Below are 20,932 nucleotides of genomic sequence, written 5' to 3' on the forward strand. Positions count from 1 at the left end.
GTACTTTGCATACTAGGAAGCCAAAGTTTTAAGTGCCACGGTTCACAGCCAGTTTATAACGGTAATTAGCAGTGAACTAGGTGTAGTCCAGAGCTGAAAATCGTGGATTCTGCTCCCTGCTCCCATAGGGCGTGTGCAGAATAGATCAGGGTGTAGGTAGGGAGGAGAAGGGCCAGAAAGGTCTGAGGACTTCCGTGCTGCTTTCCGCGCTGGCCCCTCCTCTCGAAATGCTTCTTCACACATGGTGAAGAAAGTTTTGAACTGATGACAGAGCTACAGGCCAAGAAATGTTCGTAATGACTCACAAGGAATCATGTTATTGTGCTTGTGGGAGATATGCACTGTTTTTAGTCTTATTCTGTATAGCAGTTTTGCACTAATACTTTGAGTTACTTTGCTTTAAATCATTTTCACTTAATTTAGGGACAAGGCTGCCATTATTCATTTTGCTTTGAATCATAAAACTACCTTCTAATTTATTTACTTATGCTTTTGGATTGGCTGGCACTTACCTATGGGGTTTTTAACTTGACCACTAGTTACGATTATCTGTTGGGATTATTTTCTAAGAAGCAGGTGACTTACCTACTAGATGGCCAGGATATAGAACATGAAAGAACTACATAAATATTTCTTGAATGAATACATGAATGGAGATTTTAAATATGTTTTATAAATTCCAATTTTCCTTCTTGAGATTGCAATGCTTCTATATTAGGTTTTTATGTTATTTGTTTTTTATGTTTTTAGTCTTTGTTGTTTGAATTCTATGCTCACCTGAAATCTTTCAATTCTGAATAAATGGTTTGAATTAAATCACCTTCTTCTAGTTTCTAAAAGCAGTAACACAAACTAATCATTAGATCTAACTAATCCATTATAATTTAAATGTTGGTGAAGACCAAAGTCTTATACTGATTTATTGATTTTTACCAATAACCTTAAACAGGCCCTGGGAGATTGCTCACGCAAAGGAGGTCGTTTTAGTCCGCTCATCTTCATACTCCTCTTTTATTTTTTTTGAGAGCTCCATAAGATCAGCAGTTTTAACACACTAACCTCATGGTAAAGTTAGCCAAAGAATTTACGTCGACTGCTGACTAGGAAAATTCCTGACATATTTTTTTTTTCTTTGAGAAAGAAGGACTGCATGTTATAAACTGGGATCCTTTGTCAAATTCTGGGTAGGGATTCCTTGGTGTTCAGTAGATACAGTGTCGAGGAGGTTGTGGCTAGCCTGCCATCTCTCCTCATCTCAAGAAGCAGTTCTCTGGTATTATCGGCCCAGCGTTGCTGGTATCTGGATTGCTTCCTGTTGGGGTTTGTATGGAATGACCTGAGAAGCTTGCCAGTTCATCTGGGCTTCTGTGATTAAGCTGACTGAGAACCTATGTGGTCTCGAGAACCTATCCTTTTCTACCAAGCTTTCTGGATAGAAAGTCAATCTTTTTTCACTTATTATTTGACGAAGCAAATATCTACCAGACATCTGATATGCGACAAACCCTGTTCTGGGTTTGAATTTTAACAGTGAACAGGTAGAGTCGTGTTGCAGTTCAGTGACACAGACGGAGAAGAGGGAAAATTGACAGTATGCTCTTAGAATGTGACAGATGTCACGGGGGAAAATACGGGAAGAGATATTGTGTGTGCTGAGTGGTTCTTTTGTTAAATTGTGTCATCAGGGCGCCTTATTGGAAAAGTGTGACATTTGAACAAAATCATGAGCAGATGAGGGATGAGTCACTGAGCTGATTTTTGGTAATTGTCCTCATTAGGTGATTATTAATTAGGAATAATAATTTAGCTTTGAGCCGATCCAGAATGTATATGTAATACATTCAGGATGATGAAAGTGCATAGGAAAATTTCCCAGATCAGTTGAAAGCCTTCATGGCATGTGGAGAACGAAATCCTGACAGAGGCTTCTGGAGACTGTTTGGAGGCAATGCCTCACTGAAAGGAAGGCTTTTCCTTATCCACCTGTGAAGGGAAAGCTGGGGCCTTGGAAATTAGATACAGTAGATTACAGCTAGATGCAGTAATTTCCCTCCAAGGCTTTTTGTTAGTGACATAATTCTGGTGTTCATGAAATTGCTGGTTTCAAGGTCCACTATTTTTTAAAACATATTTCTTTGTTATGTATATAGTGTTCTGCCTGCATGTATGCCTGCAGGCCAGAAGAGGGGACCAGATCTCATTATAGATGGTTGTAAACCACCATGTGGTTACTGGAAGTTGAACTCAGGACTCTTGGAAGAACAGCAGTGCTCTTAGCCTCTGAGCCATCTCTCCAGCCCCCCACTATTTTTGAATTATTTTACTAATAAGCTTCTGGGAGAGGAAGGTAGAACAAAACTCGAGGGACCTTAACTTTTGATAATCTAGCACGCTGGTAATCATATCTGGTGCAACCTTGTAGTTCCTCCAGAAACTGAGAAATGGATGTGGTAGAAGCACAAAAGCAAGTGGAATGCCCTCAAGGAAGAGAGTTCCAAAAACAAGTAAAAGCCAAGGAATTGAGCATTTTATTCCTTCTGATCATTGATAAATGGGAGGTGCTATGAGACCTGACAATATTGAAGTTTCCTACTGCCTAACTAGGTTTACTTTCAGGCATATTTTATGAGAGGAAACCTTGAGGTTTTATTAATATACAATGAAATAACTCCCTTTTCTGCACCACTAGCAAATGTAACACAAAACGACCTACCTGCTGTGAGTATCTTGTCACTCCGAATAAAGATTTTAGATTATCTTTTGGCAAAGGTTAGCAAACTGAATTGATTAGGTAGATCATCAAACACCAACTCCCAGATTCTCATTTCTCTTGCTGTTCCTGGCCTTTCTTACTAATTTCCCCAAGTGAGACTTCAAAGTTGCAGAAGAGTGGACCCAACTCCTGGATGTTGTTCTCAGTGTGTCCTTTGAACGTCTCTTTGAACCACAGTTCTTGTCGTACTTTATCATTTTTGTTCCTGAGGGAAGCCCAGAAATCTTTCTTGTTTGCAGCAGCTGAAATAGTTGATAAACCAGAAGATACTTTGTTTAGACATTAACCTTCACCAGTGCTTAAAAGCATATTGAGATTGTTCAATAAAAACATAGAAACTTCTCCCTTTCATAACCTACTAGAAAAATAATATCAGCTATAAAATAAGAATGACTATGGCATAACTGTTTGGAAAACAGTCTATCCCTAAACTGATCTTTTTCAGGACTGGATTTCTGAGAGGTGTTCATGGGGATTTGCTGGAGAGTCATGTTAGTTTCCTTGTGGAGATCAAAGAGTCAACAGCTCGCCACTAATGGGATGACAACAGATAATGCACAGCCTTTCCTGTACTAAGCCAGCATTTCTAAATGGCTTATGCATATTCATGAGGCTTTTATTGCAATGTTATTTAGTGGTTTTTGTTTGCCATCCACCATTTCTCTTTGCTATAGGCCCTTGTGTGGAATAAGCTGGTTGTGGAATAGTAGATTGTCCTGTGCGTACACAAGAAGATGAGCTGATGGGACTGTGGGCAGGCATCTAATTTTTGTATCATTCTTCGTGTATTTTCAGGGAAGTTAACTTTTGAAGACTGAGTGTTTTCCAGTTGCTTAATGGGAATCACAATAAGAACTTGGAATTGTTCTGAAAAAAAAGTGTGTGTGTCTTAGGTGTCTTAGTTAGGGTTTCTATTGCTGTGAAGAGACACCATGACCATGGCAACTCTTATAAAAGAAAAACATTTAATTGGGGTGGTTTACATTTTCAGAGGTTTAGTTCATTATCATCACGGTGGGACATGGTAGCGTTCAGGCAGATATGGTGCTGGAGATGGAGCTGAAAGTTTTGCCTCTTTGTCCCACAGGCAACAGGAAGTGGCCTGAGACATTGGGTGTGGCTTGAGCATATATGAGACACTTCTTCCAATAAGGCCATAGGTACTCCAACAAGGTTGGCAAGAGCATCACAGAGCACCAGACCTGCATCAGGGCACTTAGTTTTTCATGATATTGAAGCTACCTTCAGTGAACATCTTTTCTCCACTCTGTTCCACACATTGCTTTTGGATTCAGGACAACAGTGAATAACACAGAAACAGCAAAGCTCTTAGCTCAGGTGTCTGTGATGGTGATCATTGAAGGGAGGGAATAGTGAAAGTCTGAGATATGTCGCGTGTTTGGAAGGTCTGGTGGAGATGGCTTTTATGTGCCCCATGGCCAGCATAACCTCACGTCTAGGCTGTGCTCATCCTTTTAACAGAGTCACTCCTGTGCTTCAGTGGCCCTTTGCTGCCTAGCGTTAGTACCTGCTTTGCATATCTTTGGTGGAGCTGTGCCGACAGTTTCTGGATAACCATTTGTGCAAAGTGGCCTGTAGCAATAGCTCTCTCCAGTGCCTTGTGGGAATAAAAAGTAGAAAGAGTACAGTATAACGTGTGCTATTTTAAGTAATTTTTAGCAAGAGGATGCCTTTCATATATAGAAGGGCAATGCCATTACTCCAGTTTTGGATCTTGTGAGTTTGGTTCCAGGGCTGCGTCTATAGTGACATGCTTTCTGTTGAGTTTCCTTTGATCCTGCCTGTTGTATAATGGCTCTCAGCAGAACTTCTGTGGGCAGTTTACCTATAGCTGTAACTGTTCGTTTACAGTTATTGGGGCTCTTAGCTGGCTGCTTGCTTCAGCTGTTGTCAGTTGCTCATCAAATATCCTGTGAAGAAAAAAAAAACACATCAGTTCCTCTCTTCCTCTCGCTCTGAAATGTCTCCCCAATAAAGCTAAAAATTCTGCTTAAGAATTTTCCCAGTGCCATGGCATACACAAACATGTTATTGTTTGTACCATGTTCACTTGAGTTTCGGGGTATTCTGTTGGTCTGTTTGCTTATTCATTTTCCAGTAGCACACTGCCCTGTTGGCTGTAGCTTTTAGTAAGTCTTGAAGTTGACTGGTTAACCAGTTCCATTCTTCCAGCTTTGTTCTCACTGAACAGAGTTAGGTGTCTTGGGTTGTTTACTTTTCCATATGAGCTTCTGTGAGTGATAACTTGGCAGTAAACCGGGTATAAGAATCAGTTGGGCCGGGTGGTGGTGGCGCACGCCTTTAATCCCAGCACTCGGGAGGCAGAGGCAGGCGGATCTCTGTGAGTTCGAGACCAGCTTGGTCTACAAGAGCTAGTTCCAGGACAGGAACCAAAAAGCTATGGAGAAACCCTGTCTCAAAAATCCAAAAAAAGAAAAAAAGAAAAAAGAATCAGTTGGTTAGTGCTTACAGAATTGTGGAGCTCTTACTGCTTCTGTGAGTGGTAACATGGCAATAAATTGGGGAGAAGAGGGTACAGGTGTGAAGTGTGTTGAATGTTCAGCTCAAAGAGGCTGCATGGGTGGACTTAAACCATTAGGAGGCAGGGATCCTTGGTATGATATATACATTTCTCTATTTTCTGTCTATTATTTATACCCCATTAATCATTTATACGTTTATTTCTCATCTATCACCTATCTACCTACTTGTCTACTTACCGTCTATGTTACCTATCATCTGTCGGCTCTCATGCTTTTATCTATCTCTCATTTATCTTTTTATTTATTATCTATTTATCATCTATCATTTTCATCATCATCACCATCATCATCTATTTCTATATGTCTACTAGCTATCAATTATCTGTCGATCAGTGTCTGTCATCGATCATCTTTATATTCATCCTTCTATCTATAATCTATCATTTATCATGTATTTATCTATCTACCTATCTATCCATTCATCTATTATCTACTATCCACCCATCTATCATCTATCTATTTACCTACCTACCTATTAATCATCATATATTTATAAAATCTCCCATTCATTTTACTTCACCAGAAAGTCTTGATCAATACAGGTAAAATTATTGTGTCCTAAAAAGTGGCTATGGTGCTCAGTAATTACCTAAATTTAAGAAATGTTCAAAGAATTAGAATATAATTAAAATCACAGTAAAATCTGAGGTTGGAGAAAGTAGTATATCTAATGTAATTTATGGTTTTACAAGGTATATTATTCAAAATAAATGTTCAAGTAATCAAACATTTTTATATTTAGGTTTTAGTATTTATATCTTTTTGGGTTTTGCAGATATTTAATCAGGCCCTTAGTCTCATTGTTATTGTGCACAGTCTCACTTGGATGTTGAAGGATCTAGTTATATTTTGGTTTGTCTTATGTTTACCGTCTGGACTGGTCAGACTAGCCCTCTGTAGTGTCACCATTTGTTGTCATCAGTTGGTACCATCCAGAATCTACCTCAATAGACCCACCTTAAAGCAGCCTTCCTGGGGCTGCCGTCATCATTCTTGTTTTTCCTAGACATTGGTAAGGTTTTGCCAAGGTATGTTAGCTCATGGCAGGAAGTCTGAGAATCAGCTTCATCTGTGGCTACTTCTGGTAAATGCTTAAAAAGCTGACAGTTGATAATCCGTGTTTACTTTACCATGCTCTTTGTAGGCATCATTTCCACGGGAAGCCTGAGATATTGGTCCCTTTACTTGTACCTGTCTCCTTGATTTCCTGTCCTGGTATTCACACATCCCCATGTCTCCTTGACTTCCTGTCCTGGTATTCACACATCCCCATATATACTTCCCACTCTCTATCCAGTTAACCTTTTGTTTTTAAAAGACTGGGAGTCCTTTATTATTCATGTTGTAGCATGAATAGTAAAAACCCAGAGACAGATATTGGGATTCAACATGAAGATAAGAAAAGCAAAGCAGCCAACCACTAGAGAGACCTTTTACCTTTACCAAATCTTCAGACTGAAAGGGTGAGATTCTGTCTCTACGAATCCTCAAACTCCACGCTCCAATGAGCTCCTCTCTCTTCCCCTTTATAGTTCTTTCTCCCCCAGTCATATTGCTCCTGTCCCACCTCCCTAGTCTGGGATTAAAGGCGTGTGATCCCAAATGCTGGGATCACTTTTGTGTGAGCTCGGTTTCTCTTTTAGAAAGATTCAGTCTTGTGTAGCCCAAGGTAGCCTTGAACTCACAGAGATCCATCTGCCTCTGACTCCTGTGATTTGGGATTAAAGGTGTGTGCCACCACTGCCTGGCCTGTATGTCTGACTAGTATGGCTGCTTTGCCCTCTGATCTTCAGGCAAACTTGCTTTATTTATTAAAACACAAATAACATGCCACTCTAGCATGTAACAAAGTCGATGCTCAACTAGTACTGCCTTGTTGATGGCTGTACCACAGTGGTGGATGCCAGGTGTGGGGGCGTATTCATTACAGAGCTCAAACATACGGCAGTCAGATGGTTTGTCGGTGAAGTGGTGAAGGCTGGTGAGTGAAATGAGCAAGACTCCTCTTCTGATTTGGTGATTAATCAAATCAGGTGAGTAGAATCACCTCGGAAAAATTCCAAAAAAGTAAGGTTAAAGTGATCTGTTTCCATTAGTGGTTTCAACCAGGGACGCACACTGAAATAAGATGTTTAAAAACTCCATGACTCTTTCCTTGGCAACACTTTTACTCGTAATTCTTTCTAAAAATCATTTATTATAGCTAGTATTCTTTTTGATTGACACCAAACTGTATGCATTTCTCGTGCACTTATGTTTTAATTTAGTAGTGGGTCGTGACTTTGGAATATTTCAAATGTGCTTGGTAGAAGCAGCTGAGGCTGAGGATCTTGAGTTTTAATGCTCCCTGCTGCAGTTCCTCCCATTGTTTCTCTGACATGCCCTGCACACAGAATCATTTCAAAGAGCCAGGAGTTCCTCCTACCAGGGAGGCTATCTGGGCTTACATGGAGGGTTTAGGGGATTGAGGGAGTCAGGTGACTTAAAAAGCACATTCAGTATAATCAGCAGTTTATTTTGGAAAGAGAAAGTTCCTATTTGTGTAACTCAAACTATGAAAAATAAATACTCGCAATGTTCCTTTTGTGTGTGTGTGTTTATGTGTGTGTCTTTTTTCTTTTTCTTTTTGAGACAGGGTTTCTCTTTATATCTTTGGCTGTCCTGGAACTCTGTAGACCAGGCTGGCCTTGAACTCACAGAGATCCACCTGCTTCTGCCTCCCAAGTGCTGTGATTAAAGATGTGCACCACCACTGCCTGACAATGTGTGTGTGTCTTAAAGTGTGAATAATTATCAAAAGATGGTGTATGTCTCAGAGGTTGGGCAGGCTGTTAGAGGGTCAGTGTGTGTGTGTGTGTGTGTGTGTGTGTGTGCGCGCGCGTGTGTGTGTGTATATGAATGATTGTCAAAAGATGGCGTGTGTTGCAGAGGTTGTGGAAGGCTGTTTTTAGAAGACTGTGCACTATTTCTCTGGTGTCCTTATCTTGTCTTAACCTTCATCATTAAGTTTCCCACAGCACGTGTTGTCAGGACTTCTGTCTTCCTCCATTACATACAAGGGCATTGAAGGGATGGCAGTGTGTAGCCATCTCTTTATTCCTGTGTTTTACAGCCAGTGACTCTCAGTAGGGTTTGTGAATGAAAACAAGAGAGTGGTGCTAAGTGATTTGGCTGGAATGTGAAGCAAATGTAGCCATAGATGTGAGCTCAGGCTGGACCACTGCCAGATGGTCTCTCAGAGCTGTTGTCTCATGACCACAAGCTGCTCCTCAGTCCCAGACAGATGCTGTGCACATGGTGTTGCCTCAGCGAGAAGGCCTGCCACTGTTAGCAGCTCAGGGGGCAAGTCCAGCAATGCTGGGTCCAGCGGCATGGGTCATGACGGCTGACCTCATTTTTTTGTGCTCTGGAGACTGCAGATGACACTGCTCCTTGTGGGGGAGTCAAGAGTTGCCATTAATGTACTCGTAAGAAAGAATTCAAGTCAGAAAGGGGAGAGTGTCCTTAATTCCACTTGAAGAGGAAATTCACAACAGTGTTGACACTTGGACGAAACGGGAGTGATCAAAAATGGAAAAGCTGTTGGGCCAGTGAAGTTAGGTCTCAGTCATAGCTGGGACAAGGCCAAGGTCGGGGAAGATAAAACGTTCACTAATTCTCTCTCCGCCCATCACTGCACGTTCACGTTCTCCCATAGCTCGCTAATACTCTTATTAGAAGTCGTGACTCCACATTTGTTTATGTATTTACACATGTCCAGAGTACAGTAGAAATTATATTATTATTTGTGTGTACACGTGTATGTTTGTGTGTGTGTGTGAGTGGGCATGTAAGTGCCAAAGGGCACATGTGGAGGTCAAAGGACAACCTGAGGTGTTGATTCTTGCTTTTCACTTTGTTTGAGACAAGGTCTCTTGTATTACTGCTTGCACTCCAGGCTAGGTGGCTTGTGAGCTTGTGGGGATTCTCCTGCCTCTGCTCCCCACCCAGCCGCAGACACTGCCCCTCGCCTCACGTGGGTGCCAGGGCTCTGAACTCAGGCCACCACACTGTGTGACAAGCACTTGACCCTCTCAGTCATTTCTTCCAGCCCACTAGAAATTATGTTTTGTTCCTACAAAAAGCTCTCTAGTATTTGTTCAATGAATAGATATCAGATTAATTAATTCATTAATTTTAATGTATTTACTGATGCCTGCTTTCAAGAGATTCAGAGTAGATTAAGGATAGTGCTCATTAATTTATTCATTCATCTATTATGGATATCTTTTCATAGAAAGTAAGTATTATAAAGTTTTATATCTGACCATTTATTTTTTTCTAACCCCTATTTCTATCATGCTTCATGGAAACTTATATCACATTGAGCAAGGTCACTTCAATACTCTGGGCATGGGGTCCTCAATTTCCTGATTTTTTTTATTTTGTCTTCTATCACACTTGTCATAGACCAGTTTTTTTCAGATAGCAGATTGTGAGCTGTTAGTGAGTATTTAAAATAGTCTCTGTTGTATAAAACTGAGATTTGAATAGAAGTAAACGTATTAAATGTATTTTCCAAAAATGTAAACTCTTGGAAGACTGATCTGAAGGTCTGTTACATGTGACTCTGGAACACTGCTCACGACACTGGCGGCACCATAGTCATCCCAGTTCTCCTGCTCCCTTCTTCCCGTGGGTCTGTCTTCATGTTTACCCCGCGTAGACCTCATTACCCAAGTACATTTGGCTCTCAGGGTCTCTTAATACCCACTTCTACCCGTTTCCGGGTTGATGCCAAGGTCTGTTGCAGGTGTGGTGACTGACCCCAGCTTCGTGATCTTTTTCACTCCGTTTCACGTAGTCGCTGGAACCAACAGTCTGCCTCTTCCATTTTGATCCCAGTTAGCCTGGGGGAGTAGCTGCTACTCTGGCGGCCACTTTGCCCCTGTGTTCCTTTGAGTCCCTGCCTGTGACTCTCTAGTGAGCTCTCAGAACCACCCAGTTACCTGGAGAGGCTTCCCTGACACCTTTGCTCATAACTCCAAGACCAGCCTCACCCCCATCTCCGCGAGCCCCCACCATCAGCTGTGCTCTCCACCCCCACGCGTTGAACTCAGTTACTGACGAGGTGAGGATGGCTGCTGTGCGATCAAAATCTCCTCTCTGCTGTGAAATTCCTAGGGCGCCGTCATTCCCAGGACTTTTCTCCCTCCATGACTCTTGACGTCTCCCTAAGACGTCTTGACTCTTGACACTGCTGCCTAAGGTCACACTCATCCATCTCCTGAACTGCCCCTGTAAGTTCCCCATGCCAGCTCCTCTGGTCTCGGTTCTCAGTCACAAGCTGCTCTGGAGAATACTGTCGCTGGTTGGGAACAATGGTGTGGTGGTGTTGTCTTTGCTTCTTATGATTCATGCCTTAGCAAGAGGACTAGGTCGGGGGATACTTGTGGGTCCTGGTGTCACTTTACCCAGTGTCACTTGGTGCCTGTCTGCTCTTTTATTCTGTCCCCTATTGCTCCTGTCCTAGACAAGTATTTCTCAGACAGCAGACTGTAATCTGTTAGTATTTTAAAATAGTGTAGTCTCTGCTGTGTTAAAATGAGAATTGAATAGAATTAAACATATTAAACATTTACTAAAAATGTAAAACCCCTTCCTTTCGGAAGACCTATCTGAAGGCTTCAGAAAGGGGAACATAGAAAAGGAGCTATGGTTTGGGGAAAACACACTTCATTCCTTAGCTAATCTGAGAATTTGCCTTGCTGAGCTGCATTTCCAGTACAATTGTCCATCAATTGTGGGAAAATATAAGAGGATCCTTCCTCTTCTCCCTGAAGCTTCAATTTTCTTTTTGAAAACAGGATCCGCTTCTGCACTCTTCCCACAGTTATTATCCTGATGTCAGCAACAGAGAAAGTTAAAAGGTCTTTCTCACTGGGACCCTGAAGCACTAATTTGCAGCATTTATGGAAAAAGCCCCGCTGTGGCCTTTTCTGGCCATGTATTTCCACTCCTTGACCTTTTAGAATTGGCCTTTAAAAAGGAACAGTTGTCAGGAATGGGAAGTAATATGGACAATCCAAAAATTTTAGCATTTTCTGTCAAAACTGACCTCTTGATCATCTCTCTGAGGATTGCTGATGGCCAGACACCTGAGGGAATTACAGGCTGCCAGGATTCCCTGCAAACAGTGCTAGGAAGACCTGCATTCAGTCCTCCTTCCCCATATATGCTGCTCATATCATACAACTCCATGTGTGTGCATGCACACACACACACACACACACAGAGGAGAGAGAGAGAGAGAGAGAGAGAGAGAGAGAGAGAGAGACAGACAGAGACAGACAGAGAGAGAAGCAGAGAGCATTTTCCAAGCTTTCATTCATTTTCTGATTCTATATTCCTTGCCCAGTTGAACTCCCAGGAGCTGGTGGTTGTCAGCCACCCAGATGTTGGTGCTAGAAGAGCAGTATGCACTCTTAACTACTAAGCCATCTCTCCAGCCTCTCCCCACTTTCACTTTCAACAAACATAGAACTGTTTCTTCCTGTACTTAGCGCTGGCTTAGATGGAACATTTAGAAGAAACAGAACAAGTCCAGTGCCTTGGCAAACCTTATCTTTTGTCTTCAGAGATTACCTTGCTTATGGGAGTCCATCTAGGTCATCCTACTGGTCCTTCTAAGTAATTTAAAATGAAAAATAAAAGAGCCAAAGTTATAAACAATTAGCAGTTTATTTGAAAAAGTTAACGTCTAAAATACACATACAAATAGAATGTGTGTATGCATAACTTCATTTGATAAAATAATTTCAAGAGTCCAAACTTAAGGTTTCCTGCACAGGTGAAGTCCAGAACGCTGATCCTCCTGTAGCAGTCGCTTGCCCATTACCTGACGTCATGTGTCTCTGGAGGGTCAGGACTTGACTCTGTGCATGGGTGCTCGGGTCACAACTCCTGCTGCTACACAAGGAAGTGAGGCTTTTTTTCTTTTAAATGTTATACAGCAAATGGTGAAAACCATCCCGGGACAAGAGCTATACCAAGGCTCAAGAGCCAGGCTTATGTTAACTAGGCAGGTCCTGGCTCTGCCTTGCTAACACGGAGTCCTTGTTGTGCACTTACTGGTACTTATCCCCTACCAAAGGTCTGACCGTGTTCTCTGGTCAATCCGATGCTTAATGACTTGTCAGGAATTTTTTTTTTCTTTTTGTTTTTGCCACAATCAGATGCCAGGCAGGAAATTTCAGTCTCCTCCAGTAACTAAATGTTTAATGGATGCTGCCCGAGACCGTGTATAGATGGAGTCAACTGTTGCATGGATTTTGTGTGTCCTAAGAAAAGGTGATAAGATGGTAGTTAGGAAGTATGTCCGAAATGGTTTATGGAAGTTACTCTAGGGCATTAGATTACATACATTAAAGTTGCTATGAAATTTTTTGATATCTGATAGATAGTAGGAGTGCAGCCTTTGGATTGGGTCTTAATCGGGACTCACAGCAGCTCTGTGTTCATGCGCTGTTACCATTAGACGAGGCCATTACATCTTCATATGTGGTGTGTAACAGCAGCCTAATAAAGGCAGGCCTGGGCCACATCAGGGGCCTGCTGCTTTCCACACTAGGCAGCTGATTGTGTTTGATGAAAACCCCATGAGTTCCAGTAAACCAACTTTCTATCTAACACCTTTTCCAAGCTCTCCCCACTACTAAGTCTGAAGAGGCTGCACAACCGAATTGCAGGGGGAGCCATAGGGAATAAGGAAGACATCACACAACTCTTCACCGGGTCATGATCGAAAAGATAAACAGCTAATGGATGCAGCATAAACCAACAAGAATGTTAATCGTTTTGTAAATCTCTCGTCTTTGTTTTTAGTTTTTACTCACTTAGGAAACCTGGGATTTTATAGGCTACTTGGAGAGAAAAACAACAGCTCTCTCCAATGAGTGCATATGTTTATTTCTATTTTATTTTATAGTTTCCAGTAATAGTTAAGAGCTTTAAAAAGGACGACAATAAATATTTTAGTTGATAAGTGCAACGAATATGTGTTAATGATAAAAAGGAATGTGGGAAGACTCAGTGGGAAAGCTGACCCTGGTTCCTCATCCTCTTCAGAGAGTAGCCTAAGTGGCTGGAGGCTGTAGTGTTTTATTCTTAATTTTTGGGGGCCCATTACCCAGCTCCCAAATACACAGAGACTTATTCTTATGAATGCCTGTCTTAGCTTGGCTTGTTTCTAGCCAGATTTTCTAACTTAAATTATCCCATTTCTCTTTTACTACGTTTTGCTTCTGGGCTTTTTACCTTTCTTTATCCTATCTATCCTTCTTCCCTTCCTACCGTGGTTGGTTGTATGGCTGGGTGGCTGGGCTTTTTACCTTTCTTTTGCCTATCTATCCATCTTCCCTTCTTACCATGGTTGGTTGTATGGCTGGGTGGCTGGCCCCTGGTGTCCTTCTCTCCTCCTTTTCTAGCTCACTCTTCACTCTCTTCCTTAGATTTCTCATCCTGTTTATTCTTTCTGCCTGTCAGCTGCCTCTATTTCTCACTCCTGCTATCTATTGGTTGTTCAACTCTTTTTTAGACCAATCAGATGCTTTAGGCAGTCAAGGTAGCATAGCTTTACAGAGTTAAACAGATGCAGCCTATCTGTGCATCAATAAACAAACATTCCACAGCATGAGTGAATGTAACACGTCTTAAACTAACATTCTGCAGCAGGAGGCACTGGGTAGAAAGTAGCCTGACTAAGGGGCACTTGATCAGCGTCACTGTGGACTCTTCTGCGCTCATGGTACTGGAGCAGGTGAAGCCCAGTGCCAGTGCACCAGGAACCTCAACAGTCCTGTGTTTCACAGCCTCCCCTGGGATTCACCTCAGGCAAGTCTTTGTGATTTCTTAGGCCCCAGTTTCGTTATTGTAAAACGGGGTGTTTGGTGACCTCTAGCACCCGCTTTAGCTTTAATCTTTAATTGCAGTTTTGTAGGTATTTTTCCATTCACATCTTAGAATATTTTTCAGTATTTTCAGGAAATAATTCAAAGATATACCTTAGCTCACTTAGGGAGCCTAAGAATAGGACATATAAATTTAATTTGTATAGGGATATATATAACCAGGATCTTTGTAATGCATGGTTTGAAATATGATAATTACCATATTGACCGGATTCCCCTCAGATGAAAGAGACAACTTAGGTTTCATGTCAGGGCATTCTATTCCTCAAGAACACTGTGAACAAAAAGGCTGAAAGAAGGGCTAACACAATTGGGAAATGTTTCTTGAGCATATTTCAGGATACCTTGAATTTCTTCCTAAAATAATAGTTTCAAACAAAGATGAAAATTTGTAAAATAACCCTGGAAGAGAGAGGCTGCAAGTTCACAAGGGAATCCAAGAATTATTACAGAGATGTGAAAGTTGCAAAGGATTTCAGATGAAAGAGCAGAGTCATGTACCTGTGGTAACTCTAGACCAGGTCTGAGGAAGATGGAGTACACAGGCTGTAGAGAAATGTTTACTGCGCATTGTGCTTAGGGAACTGATAAGCATCAGTTGTGATAAGCCATCCCTTGTGTATTTAAAAATTTACGTCCCACTACGCCCAATCAGACTCTTTACACCATGGCACAGAGAGAGGTTCAGGGGAATCCGCTAACATTTTGTGCATTTTTAAATAGAAGGATCAAGAATTCCAATAAGTTTTTTAAAAAAGATTATTCATTTTTTTGTCTTTTTGATACACACACACGTGCACACACACATGTATGTATGTATGTATGTATATGCCATGCTGACCTCAAACTGTCAACCCTTTTGCCTCAGGCTCCTAAGTGCTGACATTACAGGTATGTATCACCACATGTATCACACACAACAGGGTGTTAAAGAGATGAACGGTGAACCAAAACTCAGTAGATTACTCCAGGAAGTTAGTTATACAGCAGCTCTGAAGTTTGGACTGTGATATTCTTCTCTAGTCCTGTCTTTTGGATTCTGAGTGCCCTTTGTGTTTGGAGGCCCATTGTCTCTTCGAGGGTTGGAAAGTTTCTTCTATAATCTCATTGAATAGCTTATCTATAACTTCCATTTTGTTCTCATCCCCTCTTTAACTCCATTGATTTTTAGGTTTGATCTCTTGGATATTTCCCAGAGTTGTTATAAGTTTTGTTCATGTTGTATAATTGTTTTTCTTTATAACATCTTAATGTTCTTTTCTCTCAACTTTCCCCTTCATTTCTGGAATTTGCTCTTTCTCTTAGTCTTGCTTGTTGATGATGCTTTCTGATGTATTTTTACTTGATGGATTAATTCTTTCATTTCCACAATTTCTGTTTGTTTCATTTCCAGTGTCTCAGCAACCAAATATTCTCAGGTTACAAATAAACATTTCATTGGTGACTTTGTGCACATTTGTGGTGTGTGTCTTTGGGCAGGGAGAATGCTGGGCAGGGAACAGGGCAGTAGAAACAGTGTGGCTATGCTTCTGCTCGTGTGCTTCATGTAGGAGCATTTTTCACCTGAACACGTGGTGTGGGAGGCCCTTCTGTCTATGTGTTGCTTTTATTGGTTAATGAATAAAGAAACTGCTTTGGCCTATAGCAAGGCAGAACTTAGATAGGCAGGGAAAACTGAACTAAATGCTGGGAGAAAGAAGGTGGAGTCAGGAGAATCCACGTAGCTGTCAGGGACAGAAGCCTCTGCAGCAGCCTGCTGAAACCTTGCTGGTAGACCACGACCTCATGGTGATGCATAGATGAATGGAGATGGGTAGTTTAGAATATAAGAACTAGCTAGCAGTATGCTTAAGCTATTGGCCAAACAGTATTGCAAATAATATGTTTTCTGTGTGGTTATTTCGGGGCTGGGCAGCCAGAAACAAACAAGCGGCCTCCCTACAACAGACTTGGGCATGTTTTCCCTCATATGTGGTATGGTAAGGCTTGGGGAAGATTTTAGAAGTGCAGTCCCCCTATTTTACAGAGACACTCACTGAGGAGTGAGGTTGGCGACATTTGACTTTCACTAGTCTGCTGTGCAGATGGAGTCACATGACTTTACTTGGGCATGACTCATTAGTGTTTTGTCCTCTGTAAATGGTCTCTAAATTTAATAGTGGTATTGTGTAATAAATCATATGGGTCTTGTCAGTGGAGAAGACACCAAATGCTGTGCTCTGCCTTATCCAAAGAGACTCCTGAGCATCGTGACTCATTGTGGCTGCAGGAAGGCAGGAAAAAGGATGGCGCAAAGGACTTATCTAAATTGCCTTCTCATGAGCTGAAACTTCAGAGGCAATTTCCATCTCTTCTTCAAGGACAATATATTGTCCCCTTACCTCACCACACAGCTCGCTCCCTCAGGTTCTGATTTGAACTCCATTCCTACTGCTTAGTCTTGCACCATAGATGGCTGTTTAGACTGCGTCCTTTCAGTAAGCCTGAAAACACCGTGGAGCCAGGAGAAATCCCGATCCTATTTCTAGAAATAGAAAGATAAAGAAAATTAATACTGATTTTAATTAGTAACATTTTGAATTGTTATTAGAACTTGATATCTGAATATTTATGTCTTTTTAATGTGACGTGGTTTCCTAGAACCAGAAGAACCATTAAATTAAGTTCTGAGAATTAGAGTTAGAATCACCATTAAAATACAGTAGACCCTCACACTGACTAAGCTGTTGAAGAGTTCACAATATTATGTTCGAGTATATATTTGATATCTATGAAATTTCCAATTAACTAAGTACTGCAAACTTTATGTGCATTGAGGATTTTATTTTCTGAATAAAATGAATTTGAGAAGTCTGTGCTTACATTGATATAAGGATGACTTAAATGTATATAAGGGTGGTAACAACCAAAGTGTAGGTATGGCCTGAGCGACAGGTACTAAAAGTATTTCCTGTCAGGATATGGTGACACAGCCCCATAGTCTCAGCACTTGGGAGGCCTAAGTAGGAAGCTACATAGTGAGACCCTGTCTCAAAAGACCAATAATATGGATGAATGGATGGATGGATGGATGGATGGGTGGGTGGATAAATGAATGAATGTATTGATTGACTAAAAGGAAGCAATTAGACTAACACAAAAACCTAGATGAAATTGCTTAAAGCAGTTTTGTTTAGGATCACTAAGAAATGCAAACAACTCAACCAATCAATGGAAAATCAATAGTTACATCTATACAAAAACTTCTCAGTAATAAAAGGAAAATCCCTGACTGATGCATGCCACAATATGGAAGAATCTCAGATGCTTTATATCAAGTGAAAAGCTGAACACACAAGACCCTGTGGTGTGTATGCCTGATCACATGACCTTCTGAATGAAGCCAGTTGTGTGTACAAAGGTCAGACCGGTGGTTTCCAGAACTGGGACTTGGTTGGCCATGAAGTCGCACCTCCGAGGTGATGGATCTATTTTCTATCTTGATGGTAGTGTAGCCACAAAATTGTATATTTCCTCACATATATATTCAGAGTTTGCATCAAGGAGGGTGAATTCTGTTGTGTATTAAATTTAAAAAAATGTAACTACCAATAAGTTAATGTTATAAAAATCTGTATTTTTTCAATATAGTAATTTATTGCATTTTTGAAGTAGCTAATTCTATATTTCCAAATCCATAATATTGCTTGTAGATTTTCATCCCATAATGTCATTTGTTAATTTTTTTATGTGGTGGCCACAGCTGGAGCCTGGGTCCTCTGAACAGAGACTCTAGTGTGGGTTTTCACAAGATGCTCAGCGAATTCCTGATAAGGAGACTTGGTGAACATAGTCTCTTTCCTAAGGTCAGAGGTCAGGTAGCTGTAGGTCTTAGAGATGGCTTCAAAGGTGGCCTTGGCCAAGTTGCCCAGGGTGGCAGTGCAGCCCTGGCTGATGTGTAGCAGTCATCAATACCGGCCACCATCAGTAGCTTCTTGGGCACAGGAGCGGAGACTATGCCAGTGCCTCTGGGGGCAGGGATGAGACAAACCAACACAGCCACAGAGGCCTGTCACTCTGCACGGATAGTGTGGCGCTTGCCAATCTTGTTCCCCCAGTAGCCTCTCCGCACAGGGACAATGAAAAGCTTGGCGAAGATGCTAGCCCCTCGGATGGCAGTGGCTACCTCCTTGGAGCACTTAACATGGAGAGCAACATGACCATTGTAGTCCCCAATAGCAACAACAGCCTTGAACCTGGTCTGCCGGGCTGCCCTAGTCTGCTTCTGTCCTGGCGTGATCTTCAGAGCCTCATCCTTTGGGGATGCTCCCAGGGGAAAAAAAAAAAATCAATAATCTTGGGTTTCTTAGTGGTCAGGGAGAACAGGTAGAGACTTGATCTTCAAATCCTTAATCAGGAGGCCCAGCTTTGTGACAGGAATCCACTCCTTGTCTTACCTCCATGAGCCCTGCAGCCTCGACCACTACCTCGAATCCTCCATCCACCGAATCCTCCATCTTCCATGGAAGCTACCACAGCCTCCTAATCCTGGGCCCCGAGTCCTCCCAACCCTCCAGCTGCACCAGCGTCATCTGCCATTTGTTATTTTTCAGAAGAAGCTGTTAAAATTTATTTTAAGAAATCTGCCTGCCTCTCTGCCTACTGAGTGCTGGGATTAAAGGCCAGCCTAGTCTGTAAAAGCTAGTTCCAGGACAGGCTCCATTGCTACAGAGAAACCTTGTCTCGAAAAACAAACAAAAAAAACCCCCAAAAAACAAAACAAATAAACAACAATTTATTTTAAGAAAATCATAAAATATGTGAAAAACCCACAGAACGCCCCCCTCCCAGCACCTTCTTAGTAGGCAGGGGGCTTCCTTGTTTTTATTTGCACTTCCGTGTTTGTTTCCCAAACCACAATCTTTCTGTTTATTGAGTTTATGAGAAAAATAAGATTAATATCCTACATTGGTTGAAGAATAGCAGATTTTCTATTCTCTCGAGAGACACACAAAGCCATCCATTTCTGTGACCTCTTTAGAAATAGCTTGAAACCGAGTAAAACCAGAATTTCTATTGCTATGAATAAATAAACAAATTGAAATGAAAAATATGGTTGCTAGGCAGACCATTCAGTGAGATCTGGCTTAAAAATCCCTTAGTGCATTTTGCAGTTGGATTCAGCTCCAAATTTTCATGCTATTAATTTAGTCCTGACCTAGAATCTTTACATGTTTAATGTCAAAATGTGAAAAGCTAGAACTTCAAATTTTGCACATTCTTTTTCTTGAAAGCATAACGTTTTGAGGTCAACCCAAACTTTTCATTTTTTGGGTTGATTTTGTTTTTGGCAAGATGTTCTTCTTAGTTCATAAAGCTCTTAAGTTTTCAAACTCTCCATTAGACACTTCAGAACAATGCTTTGCTAATTAAAAATAGATGGGTGTAAGCCAAGAGAAACTCTTAAAAACAGCCACATATCTTTAAAAACACAAACTGCTCGGGAGCTACAAACTGCTCGAATAGGGTGAGAAGGAGAATGTTTGTGGTGAGATTATTTGTGACGAAAGCTGTAGATTCAGGTGTCTTCATCTGTTGACCCTCAACGCTATTGGGACAGTGCTCAACATAGTGGTGCATTTGTGAACAAGATCAACACTTAGCCACTCTTTGTCAGAAACGGGATCAGGTGGAGTTCATCCTCAGGTATTTTAGTCTGTTCACTAGGCACAGATTGAGAGACTTAGTGAAGTTAATGATGTGGGAAAACATTGACATGTGGATCCCAGTATCTTTTCCTAGTCAGTTCGTCTCCAACATAGACAGGAGTTTTCTTATCCTCAACTGTTTGTCTTTCCCCTTAGGTCCACAGTAGGAGACCTGGTTTCTGATCCAAACAATCTCCTGTTCTCCCAGACACAAAATCCACGAACTTGCTACCTTTTCCCTCTTACCTTTTCCTAGCCCTTCATTTGGGTTCTGGGTCCAGGACCCCTTGCCTGTAACATGCGTACTACTGACTTATCGACTGCCATTCCCATGTAATGAGTTTTCCCCTTGCATAAACACACAGCATTTGTAAACTTGCATAAGATGCCATCCCACAGTGCCACTTATTCCTTCCAACTAAGATCTCACTGCCCATCCTTTTATGGAAATCTTGAAGAAGTTATTTATGGAGTCTATGCACTCCTTGTCTCCCAGTCTCTTGTTAAGATGACCAAAGACCTTCATGTTGCCCAAGTTGATGTCAATGTTCAGTTCTCATTTCAAGAGTACTTAAGGAGTTTCTTTTTCTTACTTAATTTGGTGCCTGACTTTGGAGATGTCCCAAATGAGCACGTGGTTGACACTAGAATTGGTTTCTTTGCTGCATAATCTTGCATCTTAATTTTTATAATTTTGAAATTAAAATATAATTACATAATTTTTCTCCTTTCTCCAACCCTTCACATACACCTAAATATATAAATGCAACCTGTTTAGTCTGTATAATACTACTTATATGTGTATGTTCTTAGGACTGACCACTTGGTATTAGGTAATCAATTGGAATACTCTTTTCTGGGGAAAGACTGTTCTTCCATTCTAGACATTCCTTGGTTGCCTGTAGTTCTGTGTCTAGGGTTGAGGCCTCCTGAGATTTCCCCACCCCATGTGAGCATGTC

At 41.3% G+C, this 20,932-nt stretch overlaps 1 pseudogene; it reads right to left on the reverse strand.

The window, feature by feature from the left end:
- Window positions 1-4,229: 4,229 nt before the first annotated feature.
- Window positions 4,230-18,863, reverse strand: LOC121465141 (annotated as a pseudogene).
- Between the last annotated feature and the right edge of the window lie 2,069 nt (window positions 18,864-20,932).

Source organism: Microtus oregoni, unplaced genomic scaffold (genome assembly GCF_018167655.1).
Source record: "Microtus oregoni isolate MIOR12 unplaced genomic scaffold, Mior012 000000F_ref0000247, whole genome shotgun sequence".
NCBI lineage: Eukaryota > Metazoa > Chordata > Mammalia > Rodentia > Cricetidae > Microtus > Microtus oregoni.